Source organism: Halichoerus grypus, chromosome 11 (assembly GCF_964656455.1).
Source record: "Halichoerus grypus chromosome 11, mHalGry1.hap1.1, whole genome shotgun sequence".
In the NCBI taxonomy this organism is placed as follows: Eukaryota; Metazoa; Chordata; class Mammalia; order Carnivora; family Phocidae; genus Halichoerus; species Halichoerus grypus.
The window spans coordinates 35,802,133-35,817,454 of record NC_135722.1 but is presented as its reverse complement, the minus strand read 5'-3'; positions in this window follow the sequence as shown (position 1 = coordinate 35,817,454).

Genomic DNA, 15,322 nt, shown 5'->3' with positions numbered 1-15,322 from the left:
CAAGGGCAAGATGATGGTAGGTAAGACAGATGCAGAGGAAACGGTAAAAATGGCCATATTTTGCATATCTTTTTGAAGAGAAGCCAACAAGATTTGCTATTAGCTGATGTGAAGAGCAGCAAATGAGAATTAGATGCATTAAGGATAACTTCTATATTGCTGGCTGGGCCAACTGGGTGAATTGTGGTGCCATTTACAATAAAGACTGGGGACAAAGCCGGTCTGAAGGAAGGACCAAAATTCTATTTAGATGCTCGTGTGAAGCCTGGTGTGTCTATTAGGCATCCAAATGGGGATGCTGAGCAGATATTTGAACCTATGAATCTGGAGTACTGGAGGGTAAAATGAGACCAGAAATATAAATCAGGGAGTTCTCAATATACAGGTGGTATTTAAGCTAGCAGGCTAGATGACATCAGTTAAAGAAAGAGTACAGATTGAGAAGGGCAGGAGGTTGTAGGGCATGTGGCAGTGCATGGTCTTTTAGATCCAAGCAGGGTGAGGGAAGCTGACAAAGAAACTGAGGAGAAATCTATCAGGTATGGGAAGGAAACCAGGAGGAAGTAGAAACACAGGGTTAGGGAAGAAAAGATATCAAATGCTGCTGAGAGGCTGAATAGAAGGAAAAAAGATAATTCATCATGGGTTTGGCAAAATGGAGATCACAACCCTGGTAAAAGTTATTCCAGTTACTCCGTGGGAACAAAAACCTTCTTGGAATGGAGAACTGGGTGGTGGGGGGGTGGGGGGGAGGATTGGATATGTCTTCTATGAAGAGGGGCAAGGAAATTCAGCAGTAGAAAGAGAAAGATAGGATATAAAGGGAGAATTGTCTTTTGTTTGTTTCTTGTATAATTTTTGTATTTTTTAAGATTGGGAAATACTTTTTTCAAATGTTGTCTCTAGGCCAATTGGAGTTATCCATCCATTGATGCAGGTGAAGACAGTCTAGAATATTTTAAAGAGGAAGACAACTAAAGCACTAAGGTCAAGTTGGCCTTAGATCCACAAGGGCAGGCAGGATCATCTCTGTCATTGCTAACCATTGAATTCTCAGTGCCTGGAATAGGGCTCAAGACATAGTGGGTGCTTAATAATTATTTGTTAAACAAATGAGTGAATTAATAATGTTATGTTCCATAGTTTTAACATATCTTATCACAAAAATCTTTAAATAAGGTCACTGCATTCCCTGTTCAAAATATTTTGGGGTGCCAACAGTCTCTTCATAAAGTAAAAAAAGGGGGGGTGCCTGGGTGGCTCAGTCAGTTGAGCATCTGACTCTTGATTTCAGCTCAGGTCATGATCTCAGGGTCTTGGGATTGAGCCTGTGTTGGGCTCCACGCTCAGTGGGAAGTCTGCTTGGGGATTCTCATTCTCCCTCCGCCCCTCCCCAGGCTCTCATGCACATGTGTGCACTCTTTCTCTCTTTCACTCTTTCTCTCTCTCTAAAATAAATAAATCTTTTAAAAAAATGGTAAACAAAAATCATGAAATTGGCACAGTGGTGCATAATGGCTGGCCTCTACTGCTTCTGGAGTCTCAGGTCTCTGACACCTGCTTGTATCTGCCATCTACGCGGCAGTGAACAACTAGTTATAAGCACGGCACACTGTAAGTACATTTCCTGCCTTGGTGCCTTCACCACACGTGTTCTCGTACTTGCAAAAACTTCCCCTCAACACCCTGTGTGTTGCTACCTCCTAATTATTCTTTAAGACTACTCTCCTTTCTGAGCTAGAGTTTCTCGATGCTGCCAAAGCAACAGTGCAAACCTCTTATAAATAATTTTCATGTTAAATTGAATTTGTTTATTAACTTGTTTGTTTCCATCATTAAAATTAAGCTATAAAGTAAATATGCGTTTTATCTCTGAATACCCAGAACCTAGCTCAAGACATTTAATTAGTGCCATTAAATGAATAAATGATATCTATGGTATCCTGGTGATGGCCATGTTTCTTAATCAACCAAAAATGTTTACTCCCTACACATCTTCCACAAATGGGAGTGTCTCTATTGAAATCCTCCTTGATTTTCTTGTTGCTATCTGATTAAATATTCAGATACTTAAGGGACCCCCAATCGTAAGAGAACTTGCAATGTAAGTGAGCAAGGTTATATAAAATAGCATAGCATTGTCATGAGTTAGCGGAGAGATTGCAAATATCGGGGTTTTCACTTGCCTTGCCTTTATCCTTTGACAAATATCCTTAATCACAGTAGTCCTACTGAGACTGGATGTGGCCTTATAAGCTTTTGCAACATAGGTTTTTTAGACAGTCGGTATCAGAGTTAGCATAAGAAATTTTATTATCTATCTGTTAATTAGTACAATGGGTTGGATGAGAGTAATGCCCTCAATAAATGAAACAAAGTCAAAGTCAACTTTGGTGATGGAGGGAGATTAACACTAAGGAAGATTGAGAGAATGTTGCGTACTCTAGGAAAAGGACAGGTAGCCTCATGGCACTAGGTAGCTTCCCAAAGGAGGTAGTTTAGTTAGGAGATAGGAGAGAAACCAACAATGAATTTGGGATTTTTTTTTTTTTTCAAATGACTTAATACGGTTTAGTAGTTTCTTATAAAGACAATGAATTTTCTCCAGCCCACCATCAATCTCATGTATGTTAATGGAACTCTTATCCATATGGTGGGCTATAGAGTAGCTCATGTGCAAAAGAACAGAGTGATTGTAAAGGATCTGAAATCTGGTTTTCAGAAATATAGGTAAAAAGTTATCTGAAGAAGATAATACCTTAGTAGAACTCTGAGATTTTAATGCCAGATAGCACTATTGTATTCTAAAGGCTGTGAACTTCTTGAAGGCGAGAACCTCAGTTTAAATATCTCTCAGGTGCTTGGCACATGGGTCTGACACAGGATTGGCACCTAATACTACACACCGATTCTAGGACTTCCTAGAATAGTATAGTTTCTTAATCTCCACAGTGGCCCCTCCTGACCACTTAGGGAATATTCATCCCATGAACCCTCCCAAAAGGAACAAACTAGAGAACAAACTTCAGGCAACCAAGAACAATTGGACAAACTGTGGTGTAAAGTCCAGGAGTGAGCTTTTAAATAAGAGTAAGTAGGGACGCCTGGGTGGCTCAGTCGGTTAAGCATCTGCCTTCAGCTCGGGTCATGGTCCCAGGGTCCTGGGATCAAGTCCTGCGTCAGGCTCCTTGCTCAGCGGGAGCAAGCAGGGGGAGAGAGGGAGAAGAAGCAGGCTCTGCCTGCTCTGCCCGCCGCTCCCCCTGCTTGTGCTCTCTCTCTCTCATTCTCTGACAAACAAACAAATAAATAAATAAATAAAATCTTTTAAAAAAATAACAGTAAGTAGAGACGATAAGAGTGGTAAAATCATTTGTAAATGTCATATGTTCTGATAATACAGCTATAATGCAATTAACAAAAATGGAAGAAGATGAAAGTGCAAAGTAGAATCTGTTTACTGATGGTCTTGTTGGTATTAACTTACTAGACAAATGAAATAGCCCAAGTTTAAGCATCTGTAAGAGTGCAGGGATAACTTTAACATAATATGTGTTTCTAAAATTGAGTAATGGAAGAGAGGGAGGAGAAGAGAGGAGAAAATCTTCCTTATTATTTATTGTAGGTACCTGAAAGATATTTTCTAAAAAAGATGGCACCAAAGATAGTATATAAAGAAAGGTATTGGTCTAATAGAAACCCTAGAACAAAAGGATAAACTATCCTAAAAAACAGAACAATACCAACAAAAACCTTTTTGAAAATGACAGTGTAGTGACATGTTTAGTGTATACATGTATATTAATAAATATATCATAAAACCATATGACAGAAATTAGAATTTCTAGTTTATCATTAAATATATGAACTTAACTTTATTATGAGGGGAAAAAAAGATGTTTAGACTGACTAACAAATCCATATTCAACTGTTACTGAATATAAGAGACACACCCCACACAAACTGATCCACAAAAGTTAAAGATACACCAAGAAGATGCAAATGAAAAGAAAAAAAGTTATAATTTTAATATCACATAAGAGAGAATTTAACCCCAAAATGACACTTTATAATCTAAAGGTTACAACCAAAAATAAAGGTAAAACAATTAATTATGTGCTAAAAAAAAAAAACAAACCTACAGCAGCAAATTTGAATTAGCCATATTAGAATAAATTTTCATTATTATTTTCCCCAAAATACATATTTCCTAGCTCTCACAACAGGAAAGGTTTAAAAGTAAAGTTCAGGAACCATGAGCTCATCTCACGCCCATGTTGTGAAGCCTAGTCCTCCAGAGGTAACGGCTGATTCCAGATTTGGGGAAGCATATAGATCTTTGGTAAGTCTGGGATAGCTGTTGTGCTTTCAGAAAGCAAGGAAATGAGCAAAGACTTAGAGGTTATGTCAAAGGATACAGTGACCAACATGAAGGGACCAAAAGAGACACAATTCAAGCATCACAAAGAATAATTGGACTCAAACTCATTGTGTATATAAAAATCTACCAATTCATGATGATATATGAGAGAAAGAGAGAGAGCATCACACCTCTCCCAATTAATTGGTTATATTAGATGTAACAGGCCCCACATGCCTTCTCTAAAAATTTAACAATTATGCTTTTCCTATAGGAATTGTATTTTAGGCTACCCAAACCACCTCATTATATGAAAGAATGTTTTTCTTTGTTAAAAAAAAAAAATTGCAACCTCTAATGCAATCATTGGTTCTTGCAATGATTATTAGGGGCAGGAACCATCACATGAAATGCTGATGGAGAATAGAACAGAAGGTTGATGCTATCATAACCCAAACACATGGGTAAATCAGCATCACCGGAAGGGAGATGGTCAGGTATTTTGTGTCTCTTGATGTGATGAATATAAGACATACAACACTATCTATGAAATAATCTTACCAAAATGGTTGAACCTGATTCTAATGGAGGGTCAGTCTCTAGAGCTTACTTTCAGTTTACAAGGAATAATAATGAAGAAGCAATGAGACACAGCCAATTGTGGGACATTCTTCAGATCAACTGGCCTGGCTTTTGTTTTCTTGCTTGTTTGTTTTTAAACAAATCAATACCATGAAAAAATAAATGAAAAGGAGAACTACTATTCTAGCATTAAAGAGGCTCAGATTCCTAACAATCATATGTAATGGTGGACCTGAGTTGGGCTATAATTTAAAGAACCCACCAGTAAGAAAACAAGAAAGAAATTTTGATTATTGGCAAGTATTGGAGGGTACCAATGATAAGCATTAATTTTGCTAGGTATGATAACAGCACTATAGTTGTGTAAGAAAACACCCATGGATTTTAGAGATACATACTGAAGTCTGTAGGTTGAAATAATATGTCTGGGATCTGTTTTAAAATACTTCAAGAAGAAAAGATAAAATAAAATGCTTCAAGAAGAAAAGAGAATGGAAAGAGACAGATGAAGCAAGTGTGACAAAACCTAGATGAATTGGTGGGTTTGGGAAATGTATTTGTGGGCTTCTCATACTGTTAGCTCTATCTTGTGAATATCTGAAAATTTTTAGAATAGTTCTTACAAAATGAAAAGAACAAAAAGAAAGAAGTACTCATTTGTTTAATAAAATATGAGAATAAGAAAAGAGGTAAAGTTTCTCTGGAAACATAAAGATCCAGTTAGGAGCATAAAACAGTGGCTACCTTGTTTTCAAAAATAAAACAAGTACACAGCACATCAAGCCATTTTTTATGAACCTTACTCAAATTGTATTGTAACTGCTAACCTTTGTAAGTGAGATTTTTCTTTAAATGTGCCCTAAGGCAATTTATATTTATTTTCATGTTTATGGCTAAAACCAAGGAAACCAAACTCTAGTGGAAAAAAAATTGCATTTCCTTTCCACCTGAGCCTAGCATAAGGAAGACTGGTACCTTTCCTTTTCTCTGCATTTTTCCTTTTGTAATAAAGCATTTAAGTTTATTTGTTAGCAAGACCCATTCTGTGGTCAAGAAAGCTCTCGGGAGATTTGGGCGTTTAATGCCAGCAAATGGAATCTTGGATGGTGAAGTTGATCTTGCATTTGGCTTGTAAGAAACGCTGAGCCAAAAATCTCATGGCATTCTAGAGAAGTCTGGCTGTGTCGTGTGCCTGTCTATTCACAATAAAAAATAAATCACAGGATTACCTTACCTAGCAACAAGCAATAGGGTGGCGAGTTTCAAAGAAATCACAAAGACCACCTGTGCCATTGAATGCCAGTTATCTCTGTTAATTCTGTTACCACCCATTAAGATGAGCATGAAGGGCTTGTCCCTAAGTGAAATTGCAGTTGGGGTAACTTGTCTTGTAGTATCCACTAATCTCCTTGGTTCCCCTCTTGCCACCATGATGTCACCCTCTTCCTTTTTGGCCAAACTTAGGCTTTCTTGGACCTTTTGGTCTATGGCAATTATAAAGTGATAAGCATATTCACTACAAGGAGCTCTTCACTTCACAGACAAACCTTCCCAGGACTTTTGACATTTAAAAAGCACCAATACTTGATTCAAAAAGTATGGCAACCTATTGGAGGAATCTCAGCAACTAACACATAATACAAGTAGCATAAAGGAAGATGGGCAACCCCACCCTGTGATGATAATAGTTAATACTGACTGAGTATAGACTATGTGACAGTTCTTTACATGCACAATTCATTTAATCCTCACAACTATCCCGTAAAATAGGTGTCACTGTTACCACTGAATTATAGGAAACTGAGCACAGAGAAGTAAAGCAACATGCATGGGTCACACAGTGAGTCAGTGACAGAGCAATATTAGGACTCAGTCTGACTCCAAACTAGTGATTGATATAAGCCAGGCAATGGGCTAGGCACTCGGCATTCTGTACAGATTCCCCTTGCCTCTGTGACTTGCTGTTTGTTTGTTCGTTTAGTGACTTGATTGAATTAATTTTGTGAAGCCTGTTTCCCCCACAGCGTAAAGCCTCTGATGTTCCTGTTCAGAATTGTTTTCCTTGTTTGTATCTCTTAGACTGGCTTCCTGGGGTTTGCTCCTGGGTCAGCATAAGCCACATATTGGTCAAAGATTATGCTGAAGCCCTATCAGTCAGTTAAATTTTTGCTCGTTACCTTTGGTCTCTAAGTGGCTTAGAGACCACTTTCACAATTTAGAGCATTTACAATTTGGGGGCGCCTGGGTGGCTCAGTCAGTTAAGCATCTGACTCTGGATCTCAGCTCAGGTCTTGATCTCTGGGTTGTGAGTTCAAGCCCCACATTGGGCTCCATGCTGGGTGTGGAGCCTACTAAAACAAAAACAAAACAAAAACATTTACAATTTTACCCCATATTCAACCAGGGACTAGGAGCCCAGTTTTCTCTCCAGTCACTCCTAAGAGGGCTCAGCTTGGGTCTTCCAGATCACTAGGGATGAGGGTGACTATTTTTAAGCCTGGCTTCCCAGGCATTGCCCCTGGTTCAGAGTATCATAATGTTCAGCCAGTGTTTGGTCAGATACTGTGTGTCGTCCCTTGAGTCAGAAAGTCTTTCCCCCTTTACTGATGGTACTGTCTGCTGCTTAGGGAACTCTTTCTAGTCTGCCCCCATTCTGCTCTGACTGTTCCTGAGTAGAAACAACCTAGTGCACATGCGCACCATTTCAGACCCTCAGAGATGAGTGTGATCCCCCGGGGCGGGGGGTGGGTAAGGGAGGTGGTGGAGGGGGCTCTTGGTTCTTTCCCTTCGTTAAACTTTTGGCTGGTCTTCCATTTTCACCTGCTGTACTAGGATCATGGAACTACCATCTGCTTCTCATTGCTTGGCAACAAAATCTGCATTGCTTTCAATAATGTCTTTGGGCATGACCCCCTCCCCACCCACCATGCTTTGTCCCAAAGAACGTCAGTCCCCCAGAGCTGGGAGCTCAAAGCTGGGAGAAGCAGCCCACTTCTCCTGGAGGGACACCCTTGCTTTCCCAGTGCCAGGGAACATAACAGTCTCTGATCTTCTATGTTTGCCCTTACCAGCATGAAACATTCTGGCTGGATATTCCCCCAGGAGAGGAAGATCCATAAATCAAATTCAAAGATGAGGAAGGGATTAAGGTCACCTGTCTTAAAGGCTCTAATGATGCTCCCAACATAAGTTTATGGAAGAAGTTGTACAGGCTGACTTAGCTTAACACAAAACAAGATGCCCTAGATAATCCAGAGCAGGACATGCAAGCAAATTGTGAGATTTTCTCTCCTGCCTGCAGATAAATTGGACCTGCAGTCTATCTAACAGGTATGACTGATACTGTGATTTTTCAATCAAGGTACCATATTTTGGGAGAAAATGTGGTTTAGTGGAATGGACACATTCAAGCCAAAGCCAAAAGACCCAAATTCTAAAATCACTTTCCTTTGTTAGGTCTTCCAAAACCTGTACATGTGACAAGACAAGAACCATGTAACCTAGGGCCACTAAGAGGGTTGTTTGTACATCTGCCTTGAAAAAAAGTGAGATACCAAAACTTGGGTTATTGGGTTTTTTTGCTTGCTTCCTTGCTCGTTTGACACCATAGTGACCTTTGGGTTGCTTCACACAGACCAAAAGAAGAGACAGGAAACCCATGTCCTGTTATGTGGCACAGCAAAAGAGAACTGAAGGGTGAGCCAAACTCCTGACACTGGGGGGAAATGCAGATTGGCTTTCCTAGAGCAGCTCCGGCAGACTTTGCGCACGTCCTGTAAGAAGTCTCCAGAACTCTCCAGCTCACAGTAGCAGGCTGGCTTCACTGGAACCCAGAGCGTGGTGCTGAGGCAGCATGCTTTCAATCAGCCTAGCAGCCAAAAGCAGAGCTGCACAGAATCTGTGGGAGTCTCTATTGGTGGCAGTAGGCAGTCTACCAGATAATATTGGTCAGAGGCTTCCATTCCATTTTTTATCAACCCTGTAATTTCCTTACTAGGAAGAAAAAAAAAAAAACCTCCCAGCAGATGTAGGGAATTTACAAATAAGCTAAGTAGGGACTTCATGTAAAAAAAGAGGCCCTGAGTTCTCAAATGGAGAGTATTAGCAGAGGGGAAAAAATAAAATATAAAAGCCAACCATTGTCTCTATTTTCCTTTTTTGTTGACGATTTGTTTATTTTAGAGAGCTTGATCTCACATCCCTGAGCTCGTGACCTGAGCCAAAATCAAGAGTCAGACATTTAACCGACTGAGCCACCCAGGCGCCCCTCATTGTCTCCATATTCACTGCTCAAATGAAAACATTGAGAGACTAAATATACAATTGGACAATGACCTGACTATATATAAAAACAGAACTCTCACCCGTGACCTGCAGCATCCAGCCTGAGAAGCCAACATACTGTTTACAGTACCCAGTTCAGGAAGTCAAGCTGTTATCTCTAGCAACTGGTTCAAGAAGCCAGACTTCAATCCCTAGCAAAATCAGCCACAAATGACCAGAAATTGATTACTACCTTACAGCTTCCCAATGTTTTGCTCCCAGTTCCAACTTAAGACCAACTGTAGAAAGCCAAATATGCACCCCTTCATATAGGGGATGCCCTGCTTCTTCTTAGCCTGCCTACAGCTTCCCCCTGCCAACAGCCTCCTTCAGGGCACACCTAAACCTTTCCTTTTGGCTACTATAAAGGTTTCTCAGTCTTCTGCCTGCGTTGGAGTCTCTGCCAAACACAGGTGTTGGTTGCTAACTCCTTGGTCTAGCAAACTCTCAGTAGGTAACTGTTGCTTATTCTAACTTGAGTGGTCTTCATTTACTTTATATCATGGATTCAAATTAGGAAACACAGAACTAGAAAGGACCTTTAAAAATTTCTCGGTCTTTGCTTATGCGCGCTCTCTCTCCGTCAAATAAATGAATAAAATCTTAAAAAAAAAATTTCTCGGTCTTGATTATTTGTTCAAACGAAAACCTGATGGGTATGGCAAACCCCAAGCCACCTGTCCCTTCCTTGCCCTTTAGTTCAGGCCTTAACATGCCACATCCAAAACTGCTGATCTAGACTAACTCCCTCATTATTCAAATGAGAAAAATGAGATTCAGAGAGAAGTACCTTGCCCAGAGTCACAGAGTCCTTCTCTGTTAGTAATCAGAACCCTTCTTGTCTTCCAGTCCTTATCAAAGATAATCTCCTGTACACACCATATCAGTGCATTCCAATATTGAGCAAGCTATATGTACTTCTTGCCAAGTTAGCAGGGCTGCAGAAATTCACAAGCTCTCTGGTTTGAATTCAGGTGGAAAGAGAAAGGAATGGAACAAAAGGATGACATTGTGAAAAATAAAAAATGCATCCACTCATTTTCTGTCAGATTTTTTAAAAACACTATTGGAGTAGGTAGGCAGAGCTTATCTATTTCCTTCTTTTCAATGAACAGTAATGAGCACTAACCTTTCCTGCAATTAAAAAGAGGAAGATAAAGGGAAGGAGAAAAAAAAAAGACAAATAATGGGAAGGGAGAGAAAAATCTATGGAGAAAGCGTGTCAAGACGTAGCCTTGTCTGGGCGATGGTAGCCTTGTTGACGTGTTGATGTGTTGATGTGCATGGAACTTGAGAGACCAAGAGAGAAGAAAAAAATGCTGAATGACCCTGAACAGCAGTGCAATTAAGTCGTGTTGATGGATTTGAGCATCAATTGACTGAGGAAAAGTGGTTGCAACAGACAGCTCATGCAGAGGCTCTGAATGGATTTCTAATTGGATTCAAGGGATATGACTAGGCAACCCACATTATGTTGGTCATTATGCTCCTTATCACAGTCCATGTTTCCCCAGAGGGAAGGAGTCAGGTGGGAAATAGGAAAATGCAAGTCAAAGCAGAATCTTCTCTTGTTGGATATATCTGTGGCTCCCTCTGTGCCACTTTGTGTAGATTTAAGACACAATTACAATTTTGACGAGAGAGTCATTTCATTGGACTATAGAGTTCATATTTTATGTTTATCCTTTAAATGATGTATCTTTTCGAAACGGTGGGTTATGAATGGGAACCAGATGCATTCACGCTATGCCAGGCTGGGTTTTCTAAGGCAATTACCCATTATTGTTGGGATGCTTCATAGTTAATAACTCTCAAAGAGTAGCCTATAATTGAGCCTCTGGATGGCAGTAATTCTCATACATCTTTTCAGCGAGATTTATAGATTTTTTTTCCCCATTCTCATTTTAATAAACCTGGAAGGCTTAATCTTTTTTTTCTCTACTCCATTGATGAGACATGTATGGTTTCATTTTTATAAGTTCTTTTTCATATAGATTCTTCCTGCTCTCAGTGTTAGGGGAACTCATAGAATCCTGTAAGGGCAAAAGTAGGAAAAAAAAAAAAACTAAAAATCATCTACTTTGATCTCTCATTTCATTTCATAAGGAAATTCATATCCAAAGATATTAAGTGATTAAGCTAAGGCCACAAAAATAGTCTGTGTCACTGCATGAGTTAAACCTTAGGCAACAATATAACTTCATTCTATTCAGCTAAGAGATCTAGTTATCCCCCTACTGGAAAACGACATTATAAGTTAACTGGCAAAAATCTGTGTTTGTTGCAGCTAGGAATTTCATTTGGTATCAATCTGGCATACATCTTGTGAAAATTGTGACAAAATTGAAGCAAACACATGGAAATCAGCCCTATGAGAAGAAAAGAAAAATGGGTTTCCTAATCTAGTTAGGCACATATAATTTAGGTGGTAATTGACCAATAAATGGTAGACATTGTTTTTAGACCAATTATAGAAGCCATTTGTAAGGTAGAAATAGCTGAATCTTTCACTTGCAAAGATGAACCGTAAATCTACTTACGTGTCTGCCTCTGGCACAGCCACCTTAAGTTATGAACATACAATATTTTCCCAGAGAAATGTGTGTGTACATGTGTGTGCATGTGTTTCCTCCTAAATTTTTTTAGAAATAGAATAACAAATGTCAATTTGGTTTTGACCAAGAGTGTTGTTTACCCAATTGTGTGTTTAGTCCTCAGCTGAGAATATTTATTAAGCACCTGTAATATGTAGAATGGCTCTAGATTAATCGTAGAATAACCTGTGTTCAGAAAAACAAAAACAAAACAGAAACCCTCATTACAGAGCCTTCAGATCTGGATATCATTATTTAAGGAAGCTCCATTCATAAAAAAAAATCAGTGCTCCTAAAGGAGGCTGCATGTTAGAGTATGGGGCTACAAACAAAAACTGAGATTCCTAAAAAAAAAAAAAAAAAGCAAGAAAGAAAAAAAAGAAAACAAAAACTTAAGATTCCTAGGCTACTCCTTCAGAAATTCTAATTCAGTAGGTGTAGGATGAAACCTGAGAATTAATATTTTTCCAGGTTCCTTTGGTGACTCTCATGCAGTTAATCCACATTTCCACAATCTGGAACTACTACATAAAATAATATTCTACTTCTGAGAGTATCTGCTAAGCATATTTTATAGCATTTAATATGAGAGTGAGGACTTTCTGGTCTTATTTCCTTTAATTGCCCTAAATAGTCCTGATAAATGAGTATTATTATCCGGATTTTCTTAATGAAGGAACTGAACCTCAAAGAGGTTAAGTAAATGGTCCAATATCACAAACCTCAGACTCAAAGTCTCCTTGCTCTTTACACTGTATCTTTACATTGCCTCCTTCTTGCTACAAGATTTAATTAAAAATTTAAATTTTTTTTTAAATTTTTATTTTTTTAAGTAATTTAAATTTTTAATTTAATTTAAATTTAATTTTTTTAAGATTTTATTTTTAAGTAATCTCTACATCCAATGTGAGGCTTAAACTCACCTCCCCAAGATCAAGAGTCTTATGCTCTACCGACTGAGCCAGCTGGTGCCCCATCTTGGCCTCTTTATTCAACTAATATTTATAGAATATCTGTTCAAGGCTGGATACTGGAACTTTGCTATATGCGTGGATTCTTCTCTTTGAGAGCTCTTTTGCTTAAATAAATTTAAAAAAAGGCGATTAACCATTTTAGATTTTAACTTAGTGATTCTCCCAATGAAGAAAAAGGCCTCTATTTGTTTAAATTTTATTTATTATGTTAATCACCATGTTACATCATTAGTTTTTGATGTAGTGTTGTAGTGTTCCATGATGTAGTGGTGTAGTGTTCCATGATTCCAAACATGTTCCAAACAAACTTCATTGTTTGCATATAACACCCAGTGCTCCATTCAGTATGTGCCCTCATTAATACCCATCACCAGGCTAACCCATTCCCCCACCCCCCTCCCCTCTAGAACCCTCAGTTTGTTTCTCAGAGTCCATAGTCTCTCATGGTTCGTCTCCCCCTCCAATTTTTTTAAAGATTTATTTATTTGAGAGAGAGAGTGCACACGCGCAAGCGAGTTGGGGGAGGGGCAGAGGGAGAGGGAGATCTAAGAAGACTCCGTGTTGAGCATGGAGCCTGATGCAGGGTGTAATCTCACCACCTTGAGATCCCAACCTGAGCTGAAACCAAGAGTCAGATGCTTAACTGACTGCGCCACCCAGACGCCCAAGACCTGTATTTAAGCAAAGACAGCTGACACCAATGACAGTTGAGGGGCACGTAACATCAGCACATCTCCTCAATAGTATTTAATCTCTCTTTCATTCAGCAGGCCATTAACAATAAGATTATCTATTTGAGGCAATGTGAAATTTTGCATTAATAACCAGTAGGAAAGGAACATGAACAAACAACTGGGCTCAGAATAAGAATATTTACTTACTGCCCTGGTTCTGCAACTAACTGGCTCTCATTTAAACTCTGTATATGACGTTCCTCACATAAAACACACAAAAATTGAGCATATGTCCTAATTCTAATCATCTCTGAATAGCATGTCCTAGAAAATATTTCTACCACTCCTTACCCACCCTAATTTTCCTACAAAGACATGCAGAGATACACATTCAACTCAAGAAAGAGAGTGCTAGCTGCCTGACACCTTCCTTCTAAATGTCCACCAACATCTGGTCTGGCAAATTCTGTAGATGGAATAATGGATGACTTTATGCTTTTACTCCAGAAGGAACTGCACTTCAGCAACATGAGAGCACCTTGCTGGGTGTAGGTCTTTCGGAAGAAATGAATATTAAAAAGTCAACAGTTGGAATCTTTGATGGTAGACATTTGGGGCGGGGTTGGTCAGGCTAAACTCTGGGGTATGTTTTTAGAAAGCTGTGCTCACATGGTTAGTTGCTGAATCTGCCCTATTTAGGCAAGGTTTTAATGACTGTGTGCTCCGTGAACATCAAACTCCATAGGCAGCTGAGTTAGCTTTGAAGGAGAGTGGGCCAGGCCGCACGTTTATTCAGGTGAAAAGACATAGCATTTGAATCTCAGATAGTTGGCATTGACCTGTAACTGCTATTGCCTCAAAGCTATAGGCAGCCATTTCAAAAATTCCAGAGACCAGAATTCTAGAATTCACTGTGACACCAACCAGCTGTGTGACCTACACCCCCCCATTCTTGGCCTCTGTTTCCCCACTGGATGACTGTATCATAAGTGAGAGCAGGGGCCATGTTATTCCTGCTCACCATTAAATCCTTAGCATCTAACTTATAGGTCAACATCTAACCTATAATAGAAACTAAACTTGTATTTGTTGCCTTAATGAAAGGAGCTAGATTTGATGTTCTCTAGGGCCTAATTAGCTCCAGCAATCTATGGCTGTATCCTTTCTGGCACACACTCACCTTCACTTAGGTCCTCGCTCTAGGCCACTTCATTTCTGTTCTATATTGACAGCTTAGGTGAGAGCTACCCTCTCGGGTCCATCCCTTCCTCCCCTTCCTGATTCCTCATTATTATACCTGTGGCCATCACTAGCTTAAGTCCATTCCAATACCAACCCACCTCCTTTCAAGCCTGACCCTGTGCACTCACATGTGTCTTTCACATTTGTGTATCATCTGTATCTTCATTTCCATTCTCCTGATGCTTTTTTTTTATATAGATCACTACAGAGTGAATTCGAACTGACTTAAAAAAAAAAAAAGTCAATACCAGGCCGGGCACCAAAGAAAAATGATATTGCTTTTATATGTGTTATGAAGCTACTGAGAAGAGAGAAATTAACAGCAAAAAAAAAAAAATTTCTAGAAATTTGGAGGAGATGCTGAACACACACATATACAAAATTAAATAGCAATTTCTTCCTAAGGTCTGAGGGTAGATGAGTTAACCACATTTTGATAAAAACTTCATATTCAGCATACCACCAATTCTCAATTCTGGAAAAAATCTCAGTGATCTTGCCCAACCTCTGTACTTCACTGATGAGATACTGATTCAAATAATGTGTCTTGTCCTTCCTGCAGGTAGTGTAAGAGGT